Raw genomic sequence first — 13782 nt, forward strand, 5'->3', positions numbered from 1 at the left:
AAAACTGAGGTTTCACGAGGCCTGTGTTGCTACACAGTACTATTTAGCCTTTTGTGTCTCCCTTGGGATCACTGCATGACTTGCATCAGTTTGCATATTGCTTCATGAGATAGCACAGTCTCGTGACAACCCAATCCGCGTGTCCACCTTGGCATTGACTTAGGAATGTCCTTTTGCTTCTCCATCTGAGTCCTGGATGCTTCTTGCTTCTCTCCTTTTTTTCTCACCCTTCATTGTAGAGGTCTCAACATCTTTTAGAATTGCTCTGGGAGAGCTACAATATTGTACGTGGCGCTTTAGTTGTACTCCCAGAATGAGAAGTATTGAGTTGGATCTCCAGCATCCCATACTTCTTAAGTGCTGAGCCTTTCTGCAGCTCTGCAAAAGAGCTTCACCTCCTTGCAGTATCCTCTGATGTGTGGTCCAATCTCCAAGACTTCATCCCAGTCTTCTAAAGCCTCTGCTACTTGATAACTCCTATGCTCTTAATCAGACTCGTGGAATTTTTCACACTCTGTGGCTCCACCAGAGAGGATGATGGGGGAGGGCTGCTGAAAAGGAGCTGCTTCCAGGCAGCAGAAGGAGCTCCCTGTGTTTGTATGCTGATCATCATAGACCCAGTCAGAGAAGGAAGGAGGATCTGGCAGTGCTACAGCTACAGTGCAAAACTTCATACCTTGTAATATGCTGTCAGAGTGTCTACATTCACGTGACTGAGAGTGACTTAAGGCTTAAAGTGAGAAATACCCTAGAAAACTGTTATCAGCATGGGGTATCAAAAGTCACCCTCCAATTCTTGTGTGTTTTCAGGAGCGGATGCATGCTGCTAGAACAACTTGTGTCTGTTGTCCACACATAACTACTGCCTTGGCTGGGCACCTGTGTTTAAAAGTTACCTCTGCATATGCAGCATTTCGGTTAACTCTGTGTGTCATTGCAGTTGTGAGAACCCTGAGAGACAAGGAAGATACAGCGAAGCAAGCTGGTTAGCTACAGCGTAGGTGTGATGTAGGTTCTAAGTTAGTATTAAGCACAAAGAGCGTGCTTGGGAAATGTCTGGGTAGCTGTTTTGAGCACCTTGGCATTGCTATAAACTGTTGTGCAAATTAGTGGAATTCTTGCTGTTTGGCATGTGTGTGATGTGGCAGGCTTACTGTTGTGTGTATAAAGATTAGTTATATAATGGAAGCATATTCAGGTTGGTTTAGTCATGGTGGCTGATAAGAACTTATATTCTTACTCATCCTACTGACAGTGTATTGCTTAGATACCCACTGACTGTCATAAAAGTCCTTACGTGCTGCAGGTACGCGTACCTCCAGAAAGGAACGGACAAGGTGACCAGAAGGTATGCCTCCAGGACTGTCAATAGCAGATGCATGATTCAGGCACCGAAATGACAGCTCGTAAGCATTTTACATAAGCAGGGACAACATATGCTGCTGCTCTGGTTCCATTTGCTGTGGGCCACCTGATGCTGTATTTGTTGAACAGATTTTAAAGATGATTTAAAAAGAATTTAGGGTTTGGGTTTTTTGGAGAGTATTTTTTTCTTTTTTTCTTTTTTTTTTTAATTATTTTCCCTATTAGCCAATGTGAGCAGGATCAAACTGCTCAAATCTGAAACTGAGGAATTCCATCTTTGTCTTGTCACAAGATAATTCCCAACACACACAAGAAAACTGACGTGTTTGTTCAGTGGGCACTTTGCCCAGAAGCATGAGGTACCTATTGTTGCCCAGAAAGAAAATAAGATAAACTAAAAAAACTTGTAAGACCTGGAATTATCCTATGTAACCTCTGGTGTTTAACTGAGGTGGATAAATCAGGGTTCTACATGCTTTAAACACCTCTAAGGAGGTATGGGAAAGGTGCAGCAATGGTACCGTCAGGAATGTGTGGGCTCTGCTCTTGTCTCCAGGATATCCATCTCTAGCTGTCATCCCAGGCTCTACTTAACTACCAATGAGAGGCTGCAGAGACAAAGCTTGTATCTAAGGTGTCGTTATGTGCCTGAAGTCTGTGAATGAATTTGGATATATGTACATGGTGAGAGGGAAAGTTTATATGAAATTCAAAAGCTGCTAAAACTGTGCCATGCAAATAATCCACTTGTTAGAACGCCATCGTGCTGCAGTAACAGTGTGAGGCAGATTACTGGAGGCTGCATCTCAAAGAACAAGCGTGCCCCAGTAAAGGCACGTTTCAGTCAATATTAGTGAGAGCTCTGTGCCTGCACAGAGCTCCTCACTGCTTAACTAACAACTGTCTCCTAAAATAACAAGCAGTATTTTAGAGTATATCTTTTATCTTCAGGAAACTGTAGAATAAACTGAAAACATGAGTCAGGAGTTAAGGGCACCTGAAATGAACAGCTGGGCAGAAAGACCCAGATAGGAGATAGTGTGACTCTGGAAAAACCCTGTGCTGTCCTGGAGCTGTGTGACAGGTCACTAGCTGGGCAGGACGCTTCTGTCACCCCTGGCTAAGGCCATTCTCTGTAAACACAAAAGGACAATTACACAGTAACTGGATAAAGCGTTAGATTACAGTTGGACAGAATGAAGTCAGGTGAATTGCCCTGCAGTGAAAAGGCCTCTGCAGCTGCGTGAGCCTCCAGAACATCACAGGGTTTGCCTCCATTCTGTCCTCCTGCTATAAAGAGTGGCAGGGCCGTGTTTTTTTCTTTTCTGGTTGTGCTCCCCAGGCTCCACGGGGAAGCTAAGTCCTTCCTACCAGGTGTGGAGCACAGTAAGCTTCCTCCGGCAAGTTCAGAGAAATTACTGGAGTGCTTGGTAAATGAGAGAAACTAATTACAGGAGGTGTTAAGAAAGAACTGAACTTGGTGGATGGGAAGTAGTTATCTGACCACTTCCTCTTATGCATTCCTGTCTGATGTAAATGACTCTGTAGAGCGCAGGCTGGTAGGTAATATCTCTTACAGCTGAGGGTGTCCTGGATATCGTAGGATTTGCCAGTAGGCTGCCGTGAAACTTCAAGAATAACTTCTCCTGGGAACCAGCTGAGGTACGTTTGGTTCAGTATTCCTTTCTCTTCAAAGATCAAGCACAGCATGGTTTTCTAAAGTGTGGTAGCGTGTTTGGTTGGGTCAACTGATGATGACGGGGTGGTGGTGGTGGGGAACAGTAAGTTTCAGATACTAAGGCTGCCTTTGGGCTTGAAGCTTTTTGAAGTTGTGTCAGGTTTCTGTCCCTGATCTGGCCAGGGTAGTAAGACCGAGGCTACTGAGAACATGGTCTGGGTCTGCAGTGGGTCCGATTGTCCTCGGCACAAGCATTTTGCCCGTGGAGCCCAGCAGTGGAGACACTGCACATCGCAACGCCAGCTACCGGACAGAGACACTGGGCTACCAACTGCGCCTTCTCTGCACTTGTGTCCCCACGTGTTCCTGAAGCCCCTGTATGACCACCGAAGTATTTTTGTGAGGGGAATTCAGGGCTGGTGAAAGGTACTGTCTGGGCTGTCCAAAGCTACATCTGTGCTCCTGTAAAGGAAAAGAGAAATGATGAGACTGAGAACATGAGCTTTCTGTGTGGTATTGTTATGAGTCATCTGTTTTGGGAAGAGCAGCTTCCAGAGGCAAGTTTTGTTGTTGTTTTTTTAAAAAAAAGAGTCAACTGGTGTCTGGCTTCTTTTCTGAGATGGCCAAGGATCTGGACTAATTAATGCCTGTGGTTGGATTATGAGGGTATGTTTTGTGAATCATTGCAAATTAAATATATATGAGAAAAGAGAAGAGCTTTATGTCTTAGAACATTTTATTTTAAATCCCAGGTAACAGAACCAGAATTTTTTAAATTTTGCTGCTTCTGCAGTAGTAGTGAATTAAGAAAGATGACATGGTATGATGTGGCCTTTGAGGCACTGGCTGTCATTCCGTGTGCATTTGTACAGGCCCTTGGTACCTGCATTTTCTGATACCTGGCTACATCTTGTGGTGGTAATGTCTTAACTGTGAGGTATTCTGACACAACTGGAGATGCAAGGAACTTGGCTGTCTTAATAAAATTCTGCTTTAGAAAGGTGGTATTTTTCCTCCTGTCTCCCACTTCACCCATAACGTTAGCATTTGGGACAGATGGATGCAATGGCAGGATCCGGCATTTGGAGCTCTCAGCCAGTGATGTGTGCTGCTAGCCCAGGGCTGAGGCTGCAGGAGTTGATACCCAAGAGCCTTCTGCTGCTGCTGAGCATTCCGTTGGGGTGTTAGTCAATTGATTGCCGTGCCCTGCTGCAGTGCCAGGTTGGGGGAGATAGGTTTTAAAATACTTGTCTTCCCTTTTTTCTCAGGCTAAAAGAGGCCAGTGGAGATATCTGGCTCTGCTAAGTCATTTTCTCCTCTGCATGCTGCAGCTTCTTCAGACAGAAGGGAGTGCTGAACTAGAGTAGCATAGAGTGAACTCCAGCCTGCAGAGCAGAGTAGAATTTACTTTTTATAAAACTAAAATTGCGTCTAATGTCAAGGGAAGCCGTTTCCAGTGTAGTCTTCTGAGCAGAGTCATCTGAGACAAGAGACTGGCAGAGAAGCACTCTTTGACTTACCTTGGCACCTTGTATTTTGGGGGTTTTGTCAGCTCACTGACAGCAAATGCAGCCAAGGATAACAATCTTTCACTTTTCTCCCAGTGCTCTCGAGGTTATTTTTCATCCCAGAGCAATCTTTTGATCCATATTCCACTGTCTCCCTCTTCCTCTTCCCATTCTTCTGTATTGTGGCAGCTCAGCTTCCAAAGCAAGACTTGCAAAGAGCAAATCTCTCCTAACCTGGCAGTATAATTACATCCCTGGACTTAACTTTGCCACTCAACAAAACCGTTTTGTTGTTCCAGCTGTGTTGCTTCTACGTGTGCTAGTGCAGGAAGATAGTGTGGCTAAATGGCTCCAGTGGAGCTCTCACAGGTCTTTTGTCTGTTGCCCTGGTTGGCCACAGAGAGGGTCTTTACATGTCTTCCCCATCTCCTCTGGTTTAGATGTCTTGTCCACTTCTGAGTGCTGCCTCTTCTCCGTGACTGCTCAGCAGGTCAGTAATGAGAGGAAAATAGCCTGTCTTCCAATACATTTTCTAGTCCCATCAAGGTTCTGAGGCAGGCTGGTTTGGAGGCTGTAAACTTTGGGTGGGTAGAAAGAAGTGGGATGGAACATGTATCCAGGTTTTGTCTTGTCACTGTACTAGCTGCAGAGAGCTATGGATCCTCACTATTATTTTCTTAGGTGAAGTTAGTGGTTACGAAACAGCGATGAGTTTACTTGCCCAACATCTGTCTCCTACAAGGATTCTGCTACTAATACACTTACAGTTTTATTTCTACATGTGCACTCTTCCTTGTTTCCTTCTATTCTACAAATACTCCAGAGTCTTTCCACCCTACTTCGTTAGATCCATCTTCTGTTCTCAGTGCAAAGTTCTTGCAACATTTTTTTCCAGTTAATTCTCACCAGCTTTCCGTCTCTTACTGTGCTTTGGCTCCCTGAGTCTTAGGAGAGCCAACACAAATACAGTAGCAGTTTTAAGGAAGAAAATCACTCCACCTCTTACCGTGGCAGCTGCGTGTGTGGACTTCAACTCAGGTGTCCCTTTGTCTTTGTGCATTGACCTTTCATGACTGTGCCATCTTTCTCCACCTGAGAGTGGAAAATATCTCCTGTGCAGATCGACAGCTGATAGGAGTGAAGAGGTGACTATTATTTTAACCTCCTTGCTGAATTTAGGATTAGAGTTAGTAGTTCTTAAGGATTTTCTGTTCTAAGGTAGAAGCTTACGAAGGTGGAGAGTTAATTCCCTTTTCAGGTATTTAGCAAGTAGGTGGTCTTAACATGATACAGTTAAATTCCACTGGTCCTGAAGGAGATGCTTGGTAGGTGCTATCCACAGGAGATGGTTTAGAATTTTTCAGAAGACTAAGTGTGTACATCAGATCTGGCTTAAGGGGTGAATAAGGGTAGGATCTGGGCATCTACCACACCCCCAAACTGCTAAATCTGCAAAGCAATCTGAAGCTGTGATACCACTTTATTTCATGATCTGGGCTACCCTGTGCTATGAAAGATGAATTCCTGGACTTGGCATACAGACGTATCCGAAGCATCTCTGTGCACATATGTATTGACTCTTCTGTCTTATTTCAAGTAACCTGAAGTCTTAGGTGAATGTTGACTAATAAATACAGGCTGTTTGTGAAAGTGCTGTCCTGTGAGTGATGAATCTGTTCACTAGTTTTATCAGGGAAACTGTTTAGTAAAGCATGGTCATTGGGACATGCTGCAGTTAAAAAAGGAAATGTGGAAGAAAGATAGAGGCATAATGTTAAATGGATATGCTTTCATATGGGCTGTGTAAAGGCTAGAATTGAACCTGCTCTGTGGAACTGTGATAAATGATTGGCAGGCACAGGTAGGAATCCTGAATCCAGTAATAGCTTTTGCAGAAGGTCACTTCAACATAAAAAAAATGAACGTAATGAAAAGTAATTATAGGGAAAAAATCCGTCCCCGTCAATTAGAGGAGAAGAGAAGGCAAATAAAGCAAACAATAAGAACATGTATGTGCCTATGTATTTTGATACATGTGTACATCTGTAGATAGCATTAAAAATTATGTAGGTGCGGTGTGTTGGTTTGCCTTCATTAAAGCAGATATCTCTGGTCCAGTCCCAACTGGAGCGTGAGAGAGCAGTTCAGTTCTGTGACTTGGGAGAGAAGAAGTAAGAAGCTCAGGAAGAACTGGACAGGAACCAAGGTGATGTCAGCTGTAGTCAGAAGAGAAGCAGGGCATCCTTATGATCCGGCTCGCTGGCTCATGAGCTGGAGTGCATGAAGCTGCAGCTGGGAGCACATGTTGCTGCCGGAAGAACAGTGCTGGGAAATACCTCTGGGACTGCACCTTCATAAGCTGACTGATTGGAAAAGGAGGGAGCTGCAGGATGAGGCAGTGAAAGCTCAAGGGCTGATGCTGAGTTAAACTGATGCCTGAAGAGGCTTTCTTAAATGGTAGGTGGAAATAGGTGGGCAAATGCCAGTTCCACATGGAGCACAGATGTCGAGTTATTCTTTTATTTGAAAGAGGTCATATGTAGCTTACCACCTTTCAGAAGGCTGATAATTTCAGTCAGATTTCCCTGTGGGAAGGCTCTGGTGCTGCCTTCTTGGGATATAAAGCACACAGTCAGATGAAAGACTCTGATTTGAGGAGAACTATAAACCACCAAACATTGGAGATTTATGAAGGATTTGTTGCTTCATGTCTACAAAAAAGGAAAATGGCAGGAGCGCATAAAAAGTGAAGATGGTGTGTATGTAGTTGTAACCCAGATGATAAGCTTCCTGATGCTTTGAGGAAATAACAGCACTGAAAATGTAAGCCTGCTTTTGCAAAGATGTAAGTGGCAACAAACTACCCAACACAGTGGAGAAGTATGTCTGCTGTGTAGGAGCCAGGCCCTAAAACCTGATATTTTTTTTTAAACTTGTTTTTCAGGACAGAGAAATTTGACTGGTCTGTGAAGACAGATATACTCACTGATAGCGGTTACAGGCTGCTTGCTGTTCTTTCTGAACTGAAATAAACCTGAACAATAGAGAACAAAACTCACCGCTAATTTAGTTGGCCATACAATGGATTTCCGCTGCTGATTATGTACTTTGCCAAGGCAATGATGGCATGAGTAATTCCCGTGGAAAGCTAATGGGTGGGCACCAGTGGGAGAAACTCTCTGGGAAGCTGCTTCAGAAGAGCTGCCTTTCCCAGCTGGAGCCATGGGTGCCTACTTCAGGATCTTGTCAGACGTGGTGAGCTGGCGAGTAGGAGCCTGGGATTTATCCTGCTCTACCCTTCCTTCCTGGGATATTTCTAAGAACCTAAGTGAACTAGAAATTAAGATGAGATAGCCACCATCTCAGAGGAGCCACTAGGATTCCTTGGGTGAAAAAGAACAATTTAGCAATTTGAGACTCATGAAGTTTCCTCCTCCAGGGATGTTAGGAGGAAATTTGAGGTTTCACAGCCTGGCAAATAGCAGATAGCACTTGGAAGAATTAGTTACTTCACATCTTAGTGGTAGTTTGATGTTAGGAATGAAAATATATATTCACAGAATACTAGAGGAGAAAATACTGAGGAGGAAAATAACTACGTAGAATTGCCATGAAGAGACTTCAAAAAGTTTCTATCTTTCCCCTATTGATGACAGTCTAGGGTCCTGTTTCTGAAGGTGCTTGAAGTGTTCTCTCTTGTTCTATCTGTCTTCATGCAGTGTCTTCTGCTTGCAAGCTTTAAACATAACTCAGCATAAGCCACCACGCGAGATTTCTTTATGGTCTGCAGCAGTTGTGGTCCCCCTCAGATGAAGAGTCACTGGATTCTTGCTCTGAGTGTTTACACTACCCAGTTACCAGCTAAGTACTGTCAGTCGAACAGTGGAAGTTTATAAAGGCCTGTGCACTGGTGAAGAGTAATAAAAGGAGAAGGAAATAGTTCTTTGCAGTTGTGTGTATAAATAGCAAGAATTTTTAGAAGCTGGTTTTTTATGCTCCAGTAAAAGAAGCAGCCAACTTCTGAAATGCTGCTTTTAGTTTCTCCTGCAGCTGGCTAGGAGAGGCTGCCTTGGATCTGTCTACAGTTCTATTTTTTTTTTCTTTTTACACTGCTTTTCTTCACAGATTTAAATGACTTGGATTTTGTCACACTATTAGCAGGCTAGGATTTTAGATACACTTACTTCAGTGCCTTGATCGTAAGACTCTTTTCTTCCAAGCTTCATTTTCAATGTGGAATGTGTTTGGATTTCTTGTCATTCTTATTGCCAAACCTGTTTTTTCTCCACTGCATGCAGATTCTGCCTGGTTGCTGCAGATTGTTCAGAAGAGTTGGGTTAAGCACGCTTAGTTGTTACTCTCAGAATGATATTGACCTCTGAGTTGTCCAAATCAATTTATTGTTGTAGGGCTGTTCATCAGGAGTGGAGCGGTATACTTGTTTTTCATTTAGCTTTTGAAAATGGGGGAGAGGGGGCATTTGCTGAGAATAAAAATGAGGAGGGGGAACTTTTTCAAAAAAAATAACTGAATTTCCAAACAGGCTTACGAAATCACGAAATACAAGTATCATATCTTGACCTTAATGTTGTCTCTCCTTTATGTCTCTAGGCTCTTTAGTGGCAGTGGAAAGGATATTGGCTACGGCTTATACATTCTCAGCATGTTCTTAGGATAAATTCTCTCCCTCCATTCATCACTCTGTTTTGGGCTGCTTTTTCCTAGTAAGCCACGATGTGCATTATATTCTCTGAATGTCAGATTTGCTTCGGTCAGCTAATGCAACACGCTAAGCTCAAGCTTTCAAAACCAGCCGTGAATGTGGATTGCCGCTGCACGTAAGTGCACGCATTGAAATGAAGGTCCAGGCAGTGAAGAGCCAGGCAGTTGCCCACCAGGAGCTACCAATGCTGAGATCTAGGCAGTAAACTTAACGGTAGCTTTGGAAAAATCACTTCTGGGAAGTCAGTTCTGCTCTCACTGCAGAGAATAAAGTAAACCTGGGCTACTGTTAAAGCTTTATTTTAAGGCTTTCCAGCAGTTGAGCAGCCCAGAACCGGAGAAAAGCTGACACAGATTCTGCAGGCTGGTTGTGCAGGCTCCCTGTGGGCAGACCTTCCGCAGGGCTGGTCCCCTCCTCTGCAGGGCTGACGGGGGGCTCTGCCCGCTCCTACAGCAGGTCCCTGGCTTCAGAGCCTCTGCTCTGTGCTGGGGCTGCTTCAGAGGCCCTTGGGCCCTTGCCGGACACTTGCTTGTTGGGGAGCCCTAGTGTCTGCACGTGCTGGGGACTTAGGGCAGCTTTCCCAAATGGGAGAGTGGCAGGTTGAGGCACAGGGGAGTGTTCTAGCAGCAGGCTTGAAGGTAAGGTTGTGTCCTCGAAGATGCTGGGGAGACTCAGGAATAATAGTTCTAGATGTTGAATTTTATCTCAGCCATTTTTCACCGATTTGTCTTGTGAGTCTTTTGTTTGCTTGACTCTCGAGGAGTCTTAACTTGTATCTGGAACATAGGAAGGATCCCTCTTGGTCACTGTGAGTGAAGAGTTGCTGCTTTGCTTGCTCTTGGGGTAGGGTGGTCGCTGTGGGCAAAGGTCTGTTACAGTAACGTGATGCTATGCATGATGCTCATGAATTCTCAGCTTTCTGCACTTCTGTTGCCATTCATGAGATCACGTTAGTCAGAAAATTCTTTAAACTAGCAACGTCGTCACGTTTTCTCTTTGTTCTCTGAAAAGCCTCCCCCCTCTACACTTCCTACTGCTCCCTCCCAAGACGACCCTGCCTTTCTCCCCGCTGAGAAATGAAATGGTGCCTTCTGGGCAGCCCACGCAGACATTACTGGTAACAGCCACACTTCCCCATCCCTTTGGCTTAGATTGATAATTGGATTCATTTAATCTTCTTTTGTCGTCATTCTTTTTTTTTTTTTTATAACTGAATCCCAGTTCTCTTCAGAACAGATTTGAAAGATAGGCAGGGATCAGAGGCTGCCGGCAGGTCCAGAATGAACAGGGCGAAGGAACCAGGAGTGGCAGGGAAATGATGCACCTTGTAAGAGAAGGGAGATAGGGACAAAAACAAAAACAAAACAAAACAAAAAAAAAAACAAGGGGAAGATGCAGACTGAAAATGGGCTGTGCTTTCTAACTCACAACACACGGTATGTTGGTAGAACTCTGAGGAAGGGAGACAGTGCCTATCCTGATAGGGCTGGAGTCCAGAGAAAGAAGCAGCAAAAGCATTAATACATCAGAACTGACCGAAATCCCAGAGCTCCAAATCCATCCTGAAAGCGCTAAGAAAGGGACATCGAGTCTGTATTTAGAGACATCTGTCTGTGGCATGCTTTTAGCATTCATTGTGAGGCTTGATTAATCGATTTGCTGGAACTATTCCACGCTTCAGTAGAGTTGAAATTCTATTTTCTGAGCCGCAGTTAATTGAGGCTCTCAGTTACCTGAAGGATGAATATCTCCTCAGAGTTATGACTTCAGCGCGTAAGTACTGCTAAGACTTTGCTGCATAAATCTTTAAGCACTAATGAACTAATGTCTTGGGGCAAATCCAGTGCTGGTGTTCTGTAAATCTTTACTCCCAATGTTTTGTGTGAGAATTGTATGAAAACATTGAAGACAGATCTGCAGCACATTAATGTTGTCCCTGGTTACACAGGCATGCTGATTTAGTGCGTACTCACAGGGGAAAATAGAAAATAAGAGAGGAAGAACTACATTTAAAAAGATATTGCTCAGAAAGCAGTTACATTTATATAAATGCTGTTTGGATAAGAACGGTCTGAAGAAGCAGCATATCATAAGCAGAAGAGCTTATGGTCAGGGAAAGGCTGGTGCCATCTATTTCAGAGCTGTCTGATGCTCACGGTTCTCTTGTTTGGAGAGACTGAAGCATCCTGCTACAGGTCTTCTCTGTCTGCAGTTACTCTTTGAAATTACAAAGTAATTATGACATATCACACAAGGTTATAGATGTATCTAAGACATTCCTTAGAAATATGAACATGAATGTTACAAAACTAAATATTAGTAGTAAACACTTCAGATATGAATTTTTAAAATAACACTGAGTCCTATTTTTTTTTTACCTGACTACTGCAGAAACAAGTGGGTATTAAGAATAAGGAACTTACTGCAGCAGTTAAAATTTCCACCTGTGGTGAATCAAGCAGCTGCCAGAATTAACAGCCTAAGGCTGACAATCAGAAGAGTTGTCTCATGCAAGTTTTTTGTCTTTTTTTTTATTAGCATTTCAGGGTTAATTCAGAGTATCTTGACTGTATCTTATTATAACTGTCCAGAGGCTGTGAGTCTAAATAATTTTGCTGGGGACAAGAGATAATCAGGGAGAGACTTTCTGAAGCTCAATTTGGCTTGGTAGAAGGGAAATGGACAGAGAGCCACTGCAAAGGAGAGCCTTGGGGGGAAAGAAAGTGAACCAGACAGTGCTAGAGGGTTTAATCAGGCATAAATAGGACAGGCACTGATGTCTTTCCTGCAGTGCTCGTGCATGACAAATCTACCATTATCTCTTGGTCTCCCATCAACCCATTTTCTGATCACTTGCCTGTTGTCTGCCTGGGCTACTCAGCTGCAAAACTGGAAGTGTGTATGGAAGTGTTCCCCTTGCACAGAAGTGTCTCGCATGTGAAACGGGACAGCCTGGGATGTATAGCCCGTCTCATTACTTGGCCTGGTGCATCAGGTTGATCTGCATCTTACTCAACCTAACGGATGATTAATGTCCCATTCGGAGTTGGTGTTCTAAAATGTGAAAGGATAATCTTAGTGCTGTTATAATATCCTTTTCTTGCAGCCCTGAACCAGAGTCCTGCCCTCATTTTGTGAGCCAAATTTCTATAGAGAAGCACAGCTCTTCACAGTCTTCCCCTTGCTAGGCCTGTCCTTGTCTACTGTGTGTGGGGAGGCTCTTGGCCCAGCATCTCACCAGCATCACCTGGGCAGGGACTGCTTGCTCCTCTGAGGGCCAGGTGTGGTTTCCACAGACTTGCCTTCTTTCTTGTCATTCTGTCATCAGGTTGGGAAAGAAGGTCCTGCTGGGGAGAGAGGGAGAACTTCTGAGCTGGCTTAGCTTAGTCTTACTAATAATATTGCATTTTGAGGAGCTACTTCTCTAGCTGCTTGAAATATAATCTGCTGGTGATGGGAGGTGTTTCCATAGCCTTGAAATAAGAAGCCCCCCGTTTTCCACAAAACACCGCGGTGTGAGCAGCAGCAGTACCAGCATTGCCATCCACATGCAGTCTCCACGACTTGTTTGCTCTCTGCTGAGACAATTGCATCAGTGGCAGCTGTGTTTCTGGTTTTCTGGAAGCTGCTGCCCATCCCACTGTAGCTACCTCACTGATTAATGCCTTTTGGTTTCCTCAGGGGACTGAATAGCTATCATATGATTAGAGCCTTTTGGTCTTTATTACTGTCACTCCCTTAAAAGTCTTGTATAACCAAGATCAATTATCTATTTGAAGCTTTTCATAAGTCTGCATCTCTTACTGAACCCAGCCTTCTGTCTGAATGCCTCTCCCACTAATGTCCTGCAACTACTTTCGTGCATGGTTCTTAGGCATTAATTGCTGTCCAATCAAACAGCACTTTTCTCCCTCATTTCCCTATTAAGACCTTCTTTTGCTATGTTGCCTGCCAAGTATCAGCCACTTTGGTGTCACTGGCAGACAAGATACTTGGGAATGGCTGCAATGTTCCTTATTGTAAATGCTCAGACAACTTGTAACCATTACCCTGTGGTGTCCGCAGCTTGTGCAAGGATGAGATGTGGCTCATATTCTCCCAGGGTATCGTTCGTTCCCTTCTATGTTTTACTGTGCAATTTTTGTCTTATTTTGAGTGAAATGTTTTACAGAAGGAGCTAATGGTTTACGGACTTGCTTAGTGCCCAGCACCAGATTATATTTGGCTGCCACCGTTCAGCATCTGCCCTGCCTAGGGATGCTTTTAATCAGCAGGCAGCAGGTGAGGGCTGTCCTTCAAGCACATCAGAAGGAGGTTCCCATCCAGCTTCAGCTGACTAGACACCTGACAAGAGAAGAAAAATGCTGAGACGGTATTAGCACATTGATGCTTGACTTCTTGCAGTTGTGGTGAAAGGCTTAGGATTCAAAAGAAATCAACTCTTTTTGTTGATCGTAATCTGATTGTTGTAATGGGTTCATTTGTACTGCAGAGGTTGTCAAGGACCT

General features: G+C 44.0%; 1 protein-coding gene across 18 annotated transcripts in view; it reads left to right on the top strand.

Annotated features, from left to right (window-relative positions):
• Positions 1-13782, top strand: part of TMEM229B (transmembrane protein 229B) — a 50884-nt gene that overhangs the window by 31344 nt on the left and 5758 nt on the right. Inside the window, exon 1 of one of the 18 annotated variants that reach the window (XM_080596180.1) lies at positions 2685-3027. The exons of the other annotated variants lie outside the window; for them this stretch is intronic. The gene's annotated coding sequence lies outside the window, so the exon portion shown is untranslated. Of the gene's footprint in view, positions 1-2684; positions 3028-13782 lie in introns of those variants that run through there. 18 annotated transcript variants of the gene reach the window in all.

Source organism: Anser brachyrhynchus (genome assembly GCF_964034855.1).
Source record: "Anser brachyrhynchus genome assembly, chromosome: 5".
NCBI lineage: Eukaryota > Metazoa > Chordata > Aves > Anseriformes > Anatidae > Anser > Anser brachyrhynchus.